Raw genomic sequence first — 16907 nt, 5'->3', positions numbered from 1 at the left:
TGTGGTCATACGTAGGTAAGAAAACGTTCTTGCTAGAAACCTACAAACCACGTAAAAACTTGCAACAACAATTAGAGGACGTCTAACTTGTTTTTGCAGCAAGTGCTATGTGATGTGATATGGCCAGAAGATGTGATGAATGATATATGTGATGTATGAGATTGATCATATTCTTGTAATAGGAATCACGACTTGCATGTCGATGAGTATGACAACCGGCAGGAGCCATAGGAGTTGTCTTTATTATTTTGCATGACCTGCGTGTCATTGAATAACGCCATGTAATTTACTTTACTTTGTTGCTAAACGCGTTAGCCATACAAGTAGAAGTAATTGTTGGTGTGACGACTTCATGAAGACACAATGATGGAGATCATGGTGTCATGCCGGTGACGAAGATGATCATGGTGCCCCGAAGATGGAGATCAAAGGAGCATGATGATATTGGCCATATCATGTCACTATTTGATTGCATGTGATGTTTATAATGTTTTTGCATCTTATTTGCTTAGAACGACGGTAGTAAGTAAGATGATCCCTTATAATAATTTCAAGAAAGTGTTCACCCTAACTGTGCACCGTTGCGAAGGTTCGTTGTTTCGAAGCACCACGTGATGATCGGGTGTGATAGATTCTAACGTTCGAATACAACGGGTGTTGACGAGCCTAGCATGTACAGACATGGCCTCGGAACACACGCAATACACTTAGGTTGACTTGACGAGCCTAGCATGTACAGACATGGCCTCGGAACACGGAGAACCGAAAGGTCGAGCATGAGTCGTATAGAAGATACGATCAACATGGAGATGTTCACCGATCTTGACTAGTCCGTCTCACGTGATGATCGGACACGGCCTACTTGAATTCGGATCATGTTTCACTTAGATGACTAGAGGGATGTCTATCTGAGTGGGAGTTCATTAAAAATTTGATTAGATGAACTCAATTATCATGAACTTAGTCTAAAATCTTTACACTATGTATTGTAGATCAAATGGCCAACGTTGTCCTCAATTTCAACGCGTTCCTAGAGAAAACCAAGCTGAAAGATGATGGCAGCAACTATACGGACTGGGTCCGGAACCTGAGGCTCATCCTCATAGAAGCCAAGAAAGATTATGTCTTAGAAGCACCGCTAGGTGAAGCACCAATCCCAGAGAACCAAGACGTTATGAACGCTTGGCAATCACGTGCTGATGATTACTCCCTCGTTCAGTGCGGCATGCTTTACAGCCTAGAACCGGGTCTCCAAAAGCGTTTTGAGAAACATGGAGCATATGAGATGTTCGAGGAGCTGAAATTAGTTTTTCAAGCTCATGCCCGGGTCGAGAGATATGATGTCTACGACAAGTTCTTCAGCTGTAAAATGGAGGAGAATAGTTCTGTTAGTGAGCACATACTCAGAATGTCTGGGTTGCACAACCGCTTGTCTCAGCTGGGAGATAATCTCCCGGATGACGCGGTCATTGACAGAATCCTCCAGTCGCTTCCACCAAGCTACAAGAGCTTTGTGATGAACTTCAATATGCAGGGGATGGAAAAGACCATTCCTGAGGTATATTCAATGCTGAAATCAGCTGAGGTAGAGATCAGAAAAGAACATCAAGTGTTGATGGTGAATAAAACCACTAAGTTCAAGAAGGGCAAGGGTAAGAAGAACTTCAAGAAGGACGGCAAGGGAGTTGCCGTGCCCGGTAAACCAGTTACCGGGAAGAAGTCAAAGGATGGACCCAAGCCCGAGACTGAGTGCTTTTATTGCAAGGGAAGTGGTCACTGGAAGCGGAACTGCCCCAAATACTTAGCGGACAAGAAGAAGGCCGGCAACACCAAAGGTATATGTGATATACATGTAATTGATATGTACCTTACCAGTACTCGTAGTAGCTCCTGGGTATTTGATACCGGTGCGGTTGCTCATATTTGTAACTCAAAACAGGAACTACGGAATAAACGGAGACTGGCGAAGGATGAGGTGACGATGCGCGTCGGGAATGGTTCCAAGGTCGATGTGATCGCCGTCGGCACGCTACCTCTGCATCTACCTACGGGATTAGTTTTAAACCTCAATAATTGTTATTTAGTGCCAGCTTTGAGCATGAACATTGTATCTGGATCTCGTTTAATTCGAGATGGCTACTCATTTAAATCTGAGAATAATGGTTGTTCTGTTTATTTGAGAAATATGTTTTATGGTCATGCCCCGCTGGTCAATGGTTTATTTTTGATGAATCTCGAACGTGATGTTACACATGTTCATAGTGTGAATACCAAAAGATGTAAAGTTGATAACGATAGTCCCACATACTTGTGGCACTGCCGCCTTGGTCACATTGGTGTCAAGCGCATGAAGAAGCTCCATGCAGATGGACTTTTGGAGTCTCTTGATTACGAATCATTTGACACGTGCGAACCATGCCTCATGGGTAAGATGACCAAGACTCCGTTCTCCGGAACAATGGAGCGAGCAACAAACTTATTGGAAATCATACATACCGATGTGTGCGGTCCAATGAGTGTTGAGGCTCGCGGAGGATATCGTTATGTTCTCACTCTCACTGATGATTTAAGTAGATATGGGTATGTCTACCTATTGAAACACAAGTCTGAAACCTTTGAAAAGTTCAAGGAATTTCAGAGTGAAGTTGAGAATCAACGTGACAGGAAAATAAAATTCTTACGATCAGATCGTGGTGGAGAATATTTAAGTCACGGGTTTGGTGCACACTTAAGGAAATGTGGAATAGTTTCACAACTCACGCCGCCTGGAACACCTCAGAGAAATGGTGTGTCCGAACGTCATAATCGCACTCTATTGGATATGGTGCGATCTATGATGTCTCTTACCGATTTACCGCTCTCATTTTGGGGTTATGCTTTAGAGACTGCCGCATTCACTTTAAATAGGGCACCGTCTAAATCCGTTGAGATGACACCGTATGAATTCTGGTTTGGGAAGAAACCTAAGCTGTCGTTTCTAAAAGTTTGGGGATGCGATGCTTATGTCAAGAAACTTCAACCTGAAAAGCTCGAACCCAAGTCGGAAAAATGCGTCTTCATAGGATACCCTAAGGAAACTATTGGGTATACCTTCTACCTCAGATCCGAGGGCAAGATCTTCGTTGCCAAGAACGGGTCCTTTCTAGAGAAGGAGTTTCTCTCGAAAGAATTGAGTGGGTGGAAAGTGGAACTTGATGAGGTAATAGTCACCCCGTCCGAACCGGAAAGTAGTGCAGCGCGGGAAAATGTTCCTGTGGTGCCTACACCGACTGGGGAGGAAGTTAATGATGATGATCATGAAGCTTCGGATCAAGTTACTGAACTTCGTAGGTCCACAAGGACACGTTCCGCACCAGAGTGGTACGGCAACCCTGTCCTGGAAATCATGTTGTTAGACAACGGTGAACCTTCGAACTATGAAGAAGCGATGGCGGGCCCGGATTCCGACAAATGGCTAGAAGCCATGAAATCCGAGATAGAATCCATGTATGAAAACAAAGTATGGACTTTGACTGACTTGCCCGATGAGCGGCGAGCCATAGAAAACAAATGGATCTTTAAGAAGAAAACGGACGCAGATGGTAATGTGACCATCTGCAAAGCTCGACTTGTCGCTAAGGGTTATCGACAAGTTCAAGGGGTTGACTACGATGAGACTTTCTCACCCGTAGCGAAGCTGAAGTCCGTCCGAATCATGTTAGCAATTGCCGCATACTATGATTATGAAATGTGGCAGATGGACGTCAAAACGGCATTCCTTAACGGCTTCCTTAAGGAAGAGTTGTATATGATACAGTCGGAAGGTTTTGCCGATCCTAAGAATGCTAACAAAGTATGCAAGCTCCAGCGCTCAATCTATGGGCTGGTGCAAGCATCTCGGAGTTGGAACATTCTCTTTGATGAGATGATCAAAGCGTTTGGGTTTACACAGACTTATGGAGAAGCCTGTGTTTACAAGAAAGTGAGTGGGAGCTCTGTAGCATTTCTCATATTATATGTGGATGACATTATTGATGGGAAATGATATAGAATTCTTGGAAAGTATAAAGGCCTATTTGAATAAGTGTTTTTCAATGAAGGACCTTGGAGAAGCTGCTTATATATTAGGCATCAAGATCTATAGAGATAGATCAAGACGCCTCATTGGTCTTTCACAGAGTACATACCTTGACAAGATATTGAAGAAGTTCAGTATGGATCAGTCCAAGAAGGGGTTCTTGCCTGTATTGCAAGGTGTGCAATTGAGCACGGCTCAATGCCCGACCACGGCAGAAGATATAGAAAAGATGAGTGTCATCCCCTATGCCTCGGCCATAGGGTCTATTATGTATGCCATGCTGTGTACCAGACCTGATGTAAACTTTGCCGTAAGTTTGGTAGGAAGGTACCAAAGTAATCCCGGCATGGAACACTGGACAGCGGTCAAGAATATCCTGAAGTACCTGAAGAGGACTAAGGATATGTTTCTCGTTTATGGAGGTGACGAAGAGCTCGTCGTAAAGGGTTACGTCGACGCTAGCTTCGACACAGATCTGGATGACTCAAAGTCACAAACCGGATACGTGTATATTTTGAATGCAGGAGCAGTAAGCTGGTGCAGTTGCAAGCAAAGCGTCGTGGCGGGATCTACATGTGAAGCGGAGTACATGGCAGCCTCGGAGGCAGCACAGGAAGCAGTCTAGATGAAGGAGTTCATTACCGACCTAGGGGTGATTCCCAATGCGTCGGGCCCGATGACTCTCTTCTGTGACAACACTGGAGCTATTGCCCTTGCGAAGGAGCCCAGGTTTCACAGGAAGACTAGGCATATCAAGCGTCGCTTCAACTCCATTCGTGAAAGTGTTCAAAATGGAGACATAGATATTTGTAAAGTACATACGGACCTGAATGTAGCAGATCCATTGACTAAACCTCTCCCTAGGGCAAAACATGATCAACACCAGGACGCAATGGGTGTTCGATTCATCACAATGTAACTAGATTATTGACTCTAGTGCAAGTGGGAGACTGTTGGAAATATGCCCTAGAGGCAATAATAAATGGTTATTATTATATTTCTTTGTTCATGGTAATTCTCTATTATTCATGCTATAATTGTATTGTCCGGAAATCGTAATACATGTGTGAATACATAGACCACAACGTGTCCCTAGTAAGCCTCTAGTTGACTAGCTCGTTGATCAACAGATAGTCATGGTTTCCTGACTATGGACATTGGATGTCACTGATAACGGGATCACATCATTATGAGAATGATGTGATGGACAAGACCCAATCCTAAGCATAGCATAAAAGATCGTGTAGTTTCGTTTGCTAGAGCTTTTCCAATGTCAAGTATCTTTTCCTTAGACCATAAGATCATGCAACTCCCGGATACCGTAGGAGTGCTTTGGGTGTGCCAAATGTCACAACGTAACTGGGTGACTATAAAGGTGCACTACGGGTATCTCCGAAAGTGTCTGTTGGGTTGGCACGGATCGAGACTGGGATTTGTCACTCCGTGTGACGGAGAGGTATCTCTGGGCCCACTCGGTGATGCATCATCATAATGAGCTCAATGTGACTAAGGCGTTAGTCACGGGATCATGCATTGCGGTACGAGTAAAGAGACTTGCCGGTAACGAGATTGAACAAGGTATTGGGATACCGACGATCGAATCTCGGGCAAGTAACATACCGATTGACAAAGGGAATTGCATACGGATTGATTGAATCCTCGACACCGTGGTTCATCCGATGAGATCATCCTGGAACATGTGGGAGCCAACATGGGTATCCAGATCCCGCTGTTGGTTATTGACCGGAGAGGCATCTCGGTCATGTCTGCATGTCTCCCGAACCCGTAGGGTCTACACACTTAAGGTTCGGTGACGCTAGGGTTGTAGAGATATATGTATGCGGAAACCCGAAAGTTGTTCGGAGTCCCGGATGAGATCCCGGACGTCACGAGAGGTTCCGGAATGGTCCGGAGGTGAAGAATTATATATAGGAAGTCAAGTTTCGGCCACCGGGAAAGTTTCGGGGGTTACCGGTATTGTACCGGGACCACCGGACGGGTCCCGGGGGTCCACCGTGTGGGGCCACCTATCCCGGAGGGCCCCGTGGGCTGAAAGTGGAAGGGAACCAGCCCTTAGTGGGCTGGGGCACCCCCCTTGGGCCTCCCCCCTGCGCCTAGGGTTGGGAACCCTAAGGGGGGGGAGCTTTCCCCTTGCCTTGGGGGGCAAGGCAACCCCTTCCCCCCTTTGGCCGCCGCCCCCCTTGGAGATCCCATCTCCCAGGGCCGGTGCCCCCCCCAGGGGGCCTATATAAAGGGGGAGGGGAGGGAGGGCAGCAACCTACAGCCTTGGGCGCCTCCCTCCTCCCCTGCAACACCTCTCTCTCTCTCTCTCGCAGAAGCTCGGCGAAGCCCTGCCGGAGACCCGCTACATCCACCACCACGCCGTCGTGCTGCTGGATCTCCATCAACCTCTCCTTCCCCCTTGCTGGATCAAGAAGGAGGAGACGTTGCTGCACCGTACGTGTGTTGAACGCGGAGGTGTCGTCCGTTCGGCACTCGGTCATCGGTGACTTGGATCACGGCGTGTACGACTCCGTCATCCACGTTCATTGGAACGCTTCCGCTCGCGATCTACAAGGGTATGTAGATGCACTCCTTTCCCCTCGTTGCTAGCAGACTCCATAGATGCATCTTGGTGAGCGTAGGAAAATTTTGAATTATGCTACGATTCCCAACAATCGTTAAGTGTAACAATAGTCCTAAAACAATATTGAGCTTATGACATTGGAAGAATGATCATATTGAACCGACTCAATCTTGTATGCTATGAATTGAGTTAATATCGTCTATAATTGATTTTAATAATACAGAGTGTTAACATGTGAGTTTGCTCCTTAGACTATGAGAGTATCGCAGTCACTTCTTGTTGTGTGGCTTTGCGGTTGCTCAAAACGTCACCTGTAACACGGTGATCATAACGACAACTTACAGGCTCATCGGAAAGTTTGACAAGGGACTAGATAGCTCCAGAATAAGATTTGCTACTCCGACGATGGAGAGATATTCTTAGGGCCCTGTCGGTGTGGAGGCATCCACCATTGTCTGGCCAGAAATAGGTGACTATGTCACGGGGATGCCGAAACACGATAACGAGAAAGAAGAACAAAACCGGTAACGAGGATAACGGTATAGTGAGCATGTGATGACTCAGGAGGATAATGATGCATCCCTGGTTTTGTGAAGTATCGCGAAGCAAAGAGAACATCACATGATAACCAAAGGTTCACTCAAATATCATTCATGTGCTCATAGGGATCGGTATGGACATCCACGGTTCCGTTGTCGGTCGCTGAACGAAGGGGTTTCGTTCATGTTTGTGAGTTACCGAACCTACGGGGTTCTCAGCTTATGGCAATCACGATCTGCTGAGTGTTATTAGGACGGAAGTGATGAGAAAATATTTTTAGAATTGTTTCATTAATATTCAGAATAGTTCTGAGAGGATTTGGAAGCGTTTCAGGGTAATCGGAAGAGTTTCAGAGAGTATCAGGTAATACCGGTATTAATGATATATATATATATATATATATATATATATATAGGTGGGAAATGTTTCTAGGGATGCTAAATTATTTACAAAAGTGTCCGAAAATATTGAGAACACTTTTATATTTAATTTGAAATGAACGGGCCTTAAAATACTAAACTAGAGAAGGTAACTTGGGCCAACTTGGCCCAAGTAGAGGAGGCCCCCCTATGGAAGGGGGAGGCCGAACTGTTGGATATATGCCCTAGAGGCAATAATATTGTATCATTATACTTCCATATTCATAGTTAAGTGTTTATATTTCAAGCTATAATTGCTATGATCCTGGAATATGCAATTCAGTGGAAAATTCATATGCACGTGTGAAATGCACCTCTAAGACTAGCTCAAGTGTTGTTGGTGATCACATTTTCTGGATCTTAGGATATCATTAAGTGTAACGATAGTCCTCAAACAACATTGAAATTATGACGTTGGAAGAACGATCATATTGAATCGACCCAAACTTGTTTCTTATGAATTGAGTAATATCTGTAATCAATTCCAATAGCACGAAGTGTTAACATGTGATTTTGCTCCTTATACCCTGAGAGTATCCTAGTCACTTCTCACCATACAGTGGCTTTGGAGTTGCTCAAACGTCACCTGTAACACGGTGATCATAACGACAACTTACAAGTTCATCAGAAAGTTTGACAAGGGACTACATAGCTCAGAGTGGCATTTGCTCCTCTGATGATGGAGAGATATTCATAGGGCCCTCTCGGTGTGAGGGCATCAATCATCATCTAGCCAGACACAGGTGACTATGTCACGGGGATGCCGAATCACAATAACGAGAAAGAACAAAACCGGTACAGAGGATTTCAGTATAGTGAGCATGGTGATAATTCAGGAGGATACCGATGCATCCCAGGTTTTGTGAAGTATTGCGAAGCAAAGGTAACATCACATGATAACCATTGGTTCACTCAAATATCATTCTTGTGCTCATAGGGATCAATATGGATGTCCACGGTCCTGCTGTCGGTCATTGAACGAACGGTTTCATTCATGTCTATGAGTTACCGAACCTACGGGGTCACAAGATTAAGGTAATCATGATCCGCTAGGTGTTAGTAAGACGGGAGTGATGATAATATATTTGTGGAATTATTTCAGGATAGTTCTGAGAGGATCCGAAAGTGTTTCGGGGTCACCGGAAGGGTTTTGGTGACTACCGGGTAATACCGGGTATTACAGTTAAAATGTATATAAGTGGAAAAAGTTTCCGGAGATGTTCATATATATAATGGTCTAGAAGTATTTATAACATTTATATTTAATTTATATATCAACGGGCCTAAAAAGGCCAAGAGGTGGAAGGCAACTTCGGCCAAAAAGGCCCAAGTGGGAAGTGCCTCTCCTTCCCTAGGACAGGAGGCTGAATTGGGAGTAGGCTTTCCCTCCTTGGTGGCAGCCTTCCTCTTCCCCTCCAACCAATATATACTTCAGGTATTGGCTGATACATCCCAAACGTATCTGCTTTTCCAAATACTTTTGCTCTTGTTTTCGACTCTAATTTGCATGATTTGAATAGAACTAACCCGGGTTGACGCTGTTTTCAGTAGAATTGTCATGCTGTTATTTTTATGCAGAAATAAAAGTTCTCAGATTGGGCTGAAAATGTATGGAAAATATTTCCAGAATATATTAAAAAAATGGCGAAGATAACTACCAGAGGGGGCCCACCCAGGAGCCACAAGCTCAGGGCGCACCCACCCCCCAGGGTGCGCCTGGTGAGCTTGTGGGCCTCTTGAGCCTCCGGAAACCCTAATCAACTCCATAAATACTTATTTGTGGAGAAAAATCAAAGAGAAAGAATCATCGCGTTTTACAATACGGAGCCGCTACCACCTCCTGTTCTTCATTGGGAGGGATGATCTGGAGTGTTCAGGGCCCCAGAGAGGGGGATTCGACCCCGTCATCATCATAAACCATCCTCCATCAACAATTCCATGATGCACACCACCAGGACTGAGTAATTACTTCATAGGCATGTTGGATGGTGATGGGTTGGATGAGATTTGTCATGTAATCGAGTAAATTTGTGAGTGCTTGATCCCTAGTGTCCACTATGTTGTGAGAGTGATGTTGTCATGACTTTGCTATGCTTAATGCTTGTCACTAGGGCCTGAGTGCCATGATTTCAGATCTTAACCCTTTATGTTTTCATGAATATATTTGTGTTCTTGATCCTATCTTGAAAGTTTTATATATGCACCTATTCACTACTGGGAAAGGGCTTATAGGTGAACCCTAATGAGTGGCAAGCGATGTAGGGCACCCGCCACTGCTAATTTTGAAAGCAAGCAGTGGCGAGTGCTAAAAACTGCTCGCCAGCGCTAGGTAAGTAGCTGTGGCGGGCGACAAACATTACCCGCCACAAATGTGTGTTTCCTAATTCATGTTCGGTTGGCAAACTACTATGGTGGGAGATGATGGTTGCTCGCCACAGTTCACTTCCACATCTGTGGCGGGCGGCACTTTGGACCCGCCACAGCAATATTTGGGCACCCACGCGCCAAACGTTTTAAAATATTTTCATATAGCGGGTGGAGGGTTCTAGTAGTCGCTCGCCACAGCTATATTTGGTCACATTGCAGCCTCCCACGCTTATACTGGGGTGGCAGGCTACTCCCTGCACCCGTCACTGCTACACACGACCTTACCTAACCCCTCGTGCGGCAGTCGGATCTCATACTAAACGCAAACTCTTTCTCCCTCCTCTCTCGCCGCCACCAGCATTGTGGCGTCATCCGTCTACACCGGCGAGGTCGTGGTCCGCTGCCTCGAACGGCATTGAGGAGCCAATCTTCCCTGTCGCCCACGCCATCCGTCCCCGCCTCAAAGTTCGTCTGCATCACCGTGCACCTACCTCGAACTACTTCCCTATGACCGTCGCCCGTGCCTTCTCCGCATCCAACGTCGTCCTAGTCTCCGTCGAATTTGTCATCCACCGACGCCTCGGCCATCAACTTCCACCTTGTCTAGCCCGCCATCGGGCTCCGGCCCTGTAATCACACCTCCGTTGAACTTGTGGTATCGACTTCATATGGGTAGAAATATTCATACAACATTTTATTACTGTAGTTAAAATGTACAACTTATGGATAAAAATCTTGTACAACATGTTATTGGTGTAGCTAAAATTTGTTGTATGATGTACCATTGAATATTCAAAAGTGAATGTCTTAAAATAGAATGTGTGTGCTAGACAAAATTTGTTACATATGGATGAGCATATGGTACATTAGTTTTTTCATGATGCAGGTGTATTCATAGTGAGTGCCAATGTTTTTGCCAAGCGTGGATTAAATTTTGTTTCGCTTAATTTCTAGTACTCAATATGTCCAATTTCTATCAAAGGTCATGTTGTTTTTTCTAAATGTTATATCTAAATGTCAAATTGTTTAATGCGATTTAGATGAAGAAGCCACAACACCTCGTTAGGACTCCTACAGCCATAGACAAAATTTCTACTTCCTAGACATCGTCACCAGGGTGGCTCAGTACACGAGATCGTGCTCGCCTATATCGAGAGTGCTCAAGAAGTCACCGAGAGCACTCGGTCATATTCCAAGAGCGCTCAGGCATATTTCAAGAGCGCTAGAGCAGCCGCTGCGAGCACAAGAGCAGCCCTGGAGAGTGCGCAAGCAGCTGTCGAAGCTGCAAGGACCACCCAAGAGGAGATCACGAAGATGACGGAAGGTGGGGATAGCTCGTGATGGATGGAGCTGAACAACTAGTACATTGCTTTCATGTGATCTATATGATCGATGTGTGTGAACTTAATTCCTAAGTTGCTAGATGGAGCGCCACACTTTTGCTTCTGAACTACTAATGTACTGTGCAACGTGGTGATCTGTATCGTCTATGGTGCTATAAACATTATGATGTGACTTTGCTCTATGTGATTGGATAACTATGAAATTCACTTGTTGGATTTTTTATTTACTTAGTAGATGAAGTGGAACTGCTATGTGGTGTACATCGGGAAGAATCTTGGAATTTATTTTATTCATGGGAGATATGCAAGGAGCAAGTGGGCAGTTACGAAAACAGCTACTACAAAGGATATAAGACTAAAAAAGAAGCTAAGGATCATTATGCCAACTACGTCCACAGAGAAGTTGAGGATCATTATGTCAATTACGTCCATAAAGAGAAAATCAACTATAAAGTATGCAAGACCATGTGGACAAGTAAAGAATTTGATTATCTTTATCCAGCTCATTGTCATTATGGCATTGTTTTTTTTTGACTGAACAATGTGAGGCAAAAGCCCCACAACCTTTTATTAAAATAAAGCCCCAAGTCTTACAATAAAAGAAAGAACTGAATAAAAGCTATCTAGGAGTTTAACAGACCTACCTATGAAGATACAACAACAACATATATACAAATGTACAATAAAAGGTCATGCCACATATATCATGGCAGAGCATTAATCCACTGGAGAACCAATGGCTTGATCGATGCCTTCGTCCTATGGGAATGCAGGGTGATGACATGAATGAATTTGGCTTTCCAGCCCCCAAAGGTTGGCCTGATATGTCTGAAGATTCTGTGGTCCAGATGCTCCAAGCATCAAGGTAAACAACCCCAAAGAAGAAAGGGTGCTTGAAACTCCTCTTGGCAGCTAGAATACATTCTTTAGGAGATAGCCATGCATACCATGTAATCTGCAGATAATTCCAAACTCTGTTACTGAAGATGCACTTGAAGAACAGGTGATCTCTATCTTCATGTATATGAGCCACACACATAGGGCATAAGTTATCATCATCCTCACATCTCCAGTGCCTTCTTACAAGCATGTCTCTGGTGTTGAGCCTATCATTCAGCATTAACCATGCAAAAACCTTGATGTTGATTATGCACTTGCTTTTCCAAATCCATTTACAAGGATCAACATCTGGCAAATGTGCATGGGCTAAAGTATAGTAACTCTTAGCAGAGTAGGATCCTTTACCAGGTGTCCATGACCAAGAGTCAGGTTCTTGGGGACATCTTTGTAATCCACTTAAAGCAGAAAGAAGAGAAACCAGCTCATCCATTGCTTCATGAGATATGGGTAATTGAAAATAAGTACCAATATCAAAATCTTCAATAAAGTCCCTGACAGATATGTTGTCATCCAGAGAAAGGAGAAAAGTGTGGGGAATCTCTCCTTAATAGGCAAATGGCTTCCATGCAAGCTCCAAGCATCATGCCAAAACAGAGAGTTGTTGCCATCATTGATGGTGATAATATTATGTGATCTATAAATCTCATTTAGCTTCATGATATCTCTCCACCAAAAGAAGCCACACTGGACAGTTGCTGGGGAACCACTCCATTGTAGTAAGTGTCCCAAATCAAGGAGACCCAAGGTATATCTGCTTTGTTGTAAAACTTATGCAAATGCTTTGTGAGCAAGGCCTTATTTTGAACTGCAAGATTGATGATCCCCATGCCCCCTTTATCTTTTGGCTTACAAACCATTGGCCAGGCGGGTAAAGATTGTTTTGGGGTATCCGAATTTCCTCTCCATAAGGATTGCCTCATTATTCTTTCCAGCTGCTTAATAATAGTAGCTGGTAAACTCAGACTGCAAAGGAAATAAATGGGCATAGAAGAGAGGACTGACTGCAAGAGTTGCAGTCTTGCACCTTGAGAAAGTAGGGAGGAACTAGCAGAGAGCCTCCTCTCAACTATGTCAACAACAAGCACCAGATCTTGAATTCTAGGCTTTGTGGTACCCACAGGCAAACCCAGGTATGTGAAAGGAAGGGATCCGACCTGACAGCCAAAAATAGCAGCCAATCTGGCTGCTTCCTCCTGTGTAACATTGATGGGCAAGATGCAAGACTTATGGAATTTACTTTTAAACCAGTTGATTTGGAGAAGACAATCAACATATTCTTGAGAGCTAGCAGTTGGGATTCATCAGCTTGAACAATCAACAAAGTATCATCTGCATATTGGACTATTGGGAAATCTTGGTCATTAGAAGGCATTGGAAGTGACATTAAACCTTGTCGGAGCATTTGGTTAACCACAGATTGCAAGAGATCCGCAACAATAACAAAGAGGAGTGGTGAGAGAGGATCTCCTTGCCTGACACCTCTTTTGCAATTAAACTGCTTACCAGGTACACCATTTAGTAAGATGGAAGAAGATCCAGAAGAAAGAATCTTGTGACGCCCGAATAATTAAGCTACAGTAATCCTCTGCTAATGATGCCACGTCATCATGATTACTATTGTTAAACTCGCGTTGGTTCGAATCTGGTCCCAATTCAAATTTAAAATAAAGTCAAATTTTAAAGTTTTAAAAATGTCAAAAATAAAATGTTCAATGTGTGGCAAATAATCCCTTGATATTTTTCATGTTGGAACCAACCTCTTTTGAATTCCCAAAATGCCCTTGGGAATTAATTTGTGGTCCAACAGCATTTAAATTTAGCCTTTTCAATTTCTAAAAATGGTTAGGCAACTCCTTTTGGCCTCAAACTTTTTGTGTCTCCTAGAAATAAGGTGCTTGATTTATGTGACAAGTCTCATCTCTAGCAAAACTCATTTAGTTTTTCAATTAAAAATAACAGTAGCCAAAAATTGAAAACAGAAACTAAAATGTGAAAAAGGAAAGGAAAAGGCTCCCCTATTTGCCTGGGCCACTAGGCCCAATTGGCAAAGCCAGCCCAATACCCTGTCCCCTTACCCTATTCATCGATCAGGGCGTGGCGCCCATCCCCTACCGCCATGGTTGTGCCTTGGACACAGGGCGCCCATCCGTCGGCCCTGCGTGCTGGATAAGAGCATCCCCAACTCCCATCCCAGGTAACCCTAGTCCTCATTCCCCTCCTTGCGCTGTTCTCTCGCGGACATCACACACACGCACCACCGACGCCATGGTTGATGTCGTACTCATGGCCACCATGCTCCCCGGCGCTTGGGAGGATGACCAGGAGCTTCATCGCCGTCATCTGCTTCACCTACGTGCGTCGTATCGGGCGGGGCTGCCTCATACGTTCATCTCAGCCGTCATCTTCCCCGCCACGGTCGTCGACCGCCGTCGTCGATCCGGCCGCACCAAAGCCTCCCCGGGCCCGCTAAACCTCCCTACGACCTCGATGTGAGCACCCCTCGGCTTCCCCCTCTGTTTCCTTGTTGGATTCATGCCGTAGCACCGTTACCCCCGAGCTTCGACTCCGCGGTCTGCCATGGCCGGAGCCTTACTCCGCATGCGCTCGCCTGCGTCCGCCCGTGTCCATGCCGCACCCCGTCACACCCTTTTGCTGCACGCGTGCACACCCTCCTGCCCATGCCGCGCCCCTGTTTGCCTGTAGCTCGCCCCGCGACGCCTGCTCCTCTGCCGGCTTTTGCCGCTGCTCGCCACCTCCACTGCTTCCCGTCGTGCCCACCACCGCGCCCCCAATGGCCTGCTGCTGCTCGTCCGCACGCAGCGCCTCCCCCTACCACTGACCTCTGCCGCTCCCCGCGCTGGTCGTGCTTTGCGCGTGCGCACGCGCCCGCGAGCCTACCTGCTGCCACTTGCTACTCGTCTGCTGTTGTCGATGCTATCTGACGCTGGCTACTGTAGCTGCTAGCTAGCTTTTCTAATATTACGTCGAGTAACCCCCTGGACTGCCCCTAAACAACTACTAACAGGAGCAAGAATATTATCTGAAGGTAGTACACTTGACAAGGCTCAAATGTTTCCATTGGACCAAATTCGTTAGATGCATAGATTAAATCCTGTGAAAATCACAAAGTTCAATGTTCTGTAAACAGAAAAACTGAAAACAACTTTATTTTCATGGCTACTTTAGAGCTGTTGATGATCAAGCAAATGAACTCTAATATGGATGAAAATGATACTAACATGTAGCTCACATAAAATGCTCAATTTTGATATAAGACACTAACCCATTGCATGAACAGAACAATAGCTATAGCCTCCGGAAAACAGCTAAGTAATGTTTAAAACTATCGAATTCTCAGAATTAGCAAAATTTCAGGAAATTTCATAATATTGTTAAATCTTTGAAAAATTGTAGAAAATAAGCCGTAACTCGCATGAAAAAGTTTTATACATGAAAGTTGCTCGACACGACGAGACGAATCTGAATACGCTCTTCGTTAATCTGTCACGTGCCCCTAGCACAGCGAACATTCATCCTTTCCCCTCTGTTTCATCTGCCCGGAAATACCTAACTTCGGGAAAGCATTCCCGGCTGTTTTCCCCCTTCGCCTGTATCGTGTAGTACTGCGTTAGAACACCCCTAGCATTGCTTATTGCTTGTCATGTATCTTGTTTGCTCTGTATTTATTGTTTCTTCCCCCTCTTCTCTCCGGTAGACCCCGAGACTAATGATGCCCCTGTGATCGACTACGTCGACGACGACCCTTCTTCCCTTTCAGCGGAGCTTCCAGGCAAGCCCTCTTTTGATCATCCCGATATCGTCCATTCCATTCTCTCATGATTGCATTAGATTTTGCTACCGTATTTGATTGCTCCTATTCTGATGCATAGCCTGCATTTGTACCTGCTATATTTACCTACCTGCTTATCCTAAACTGCTTAGTATAGGTTGGTTAGTGATCCATCAGTGACCCCCACCTTGTCCTTGTTGTCCCTACTTCATCATCGACGACCAGAGCCCGACACCTCACATCACATCATGCCCCTTTTGTTGCTCGACTCTGCAGAGTTACCATCGAGTGCCGAGGGTGGTACCTCATACATCACTCCTGATGAGATCTCTGTAGTGTAGCTATTCGGTCGTGGTCATCGAGGGTGATTCATCCTTAACCACTTCCGATACGACTCTGTCATGCAACCCCTCAAGTGTGAACCTCGAGGGTGGTTCCTCTTATGTTCACCTTGATGATTACATCGAGTGGAATCCATTGAGGGTGATTCCTCGGGTTTTCCTCTTTGATGTTTTGGACACACGGTTACCTTGACTTTACTTGAGACATTTGGGAAAGTCAGGCGGGCCCGGAGAGCACCCGCAAGATGGTTACGAGGCATGGCCGGGCAGGCTGCCATCCCCGAGTGGGCTGGGCTAGCCCTTGCCGTATTTCCTCGAGACGGGGCGATGGGGTCACATTATCGTGAGTCTCTGCTCGTCTCCGCAAGCTAATAATACACTATGGTTTGGGTATTTATTCTGAGTTGGCCTTTGGCCTTTACGCACTAACCACCACGTGAGAATAGTTATGGGCCTCGACGACGTAGTATCCGCCGAAGCTTTGTCAGACGTCCAGTTCAGCATTGCGGCACGGCTGGGCCGGCACCATCCTGTATTGGTGGAGCCTAGACCTGCCCTGCACG

The sequence above is a fragment of the Aegilops tauschii genome, chromosome 3 (assembly GCF_002575655.3).
Source record: "Aegilops tauschii subsp. strangulata cultivar AL8/78 chromosome 3, Aet v6.0, whole genome shotgun sequence".
Lineage (NCBI taxonomy): Eukaryota > Viridiplantae > Streptophyta > Magnoliopsida > Poales > Poaceae > Aegilops > Aegilops tauschii.
The sequence above is the reverse complement of the archived record's forward strand: the minus strand, read 5'-3'. Positions refer to the sequence as shown.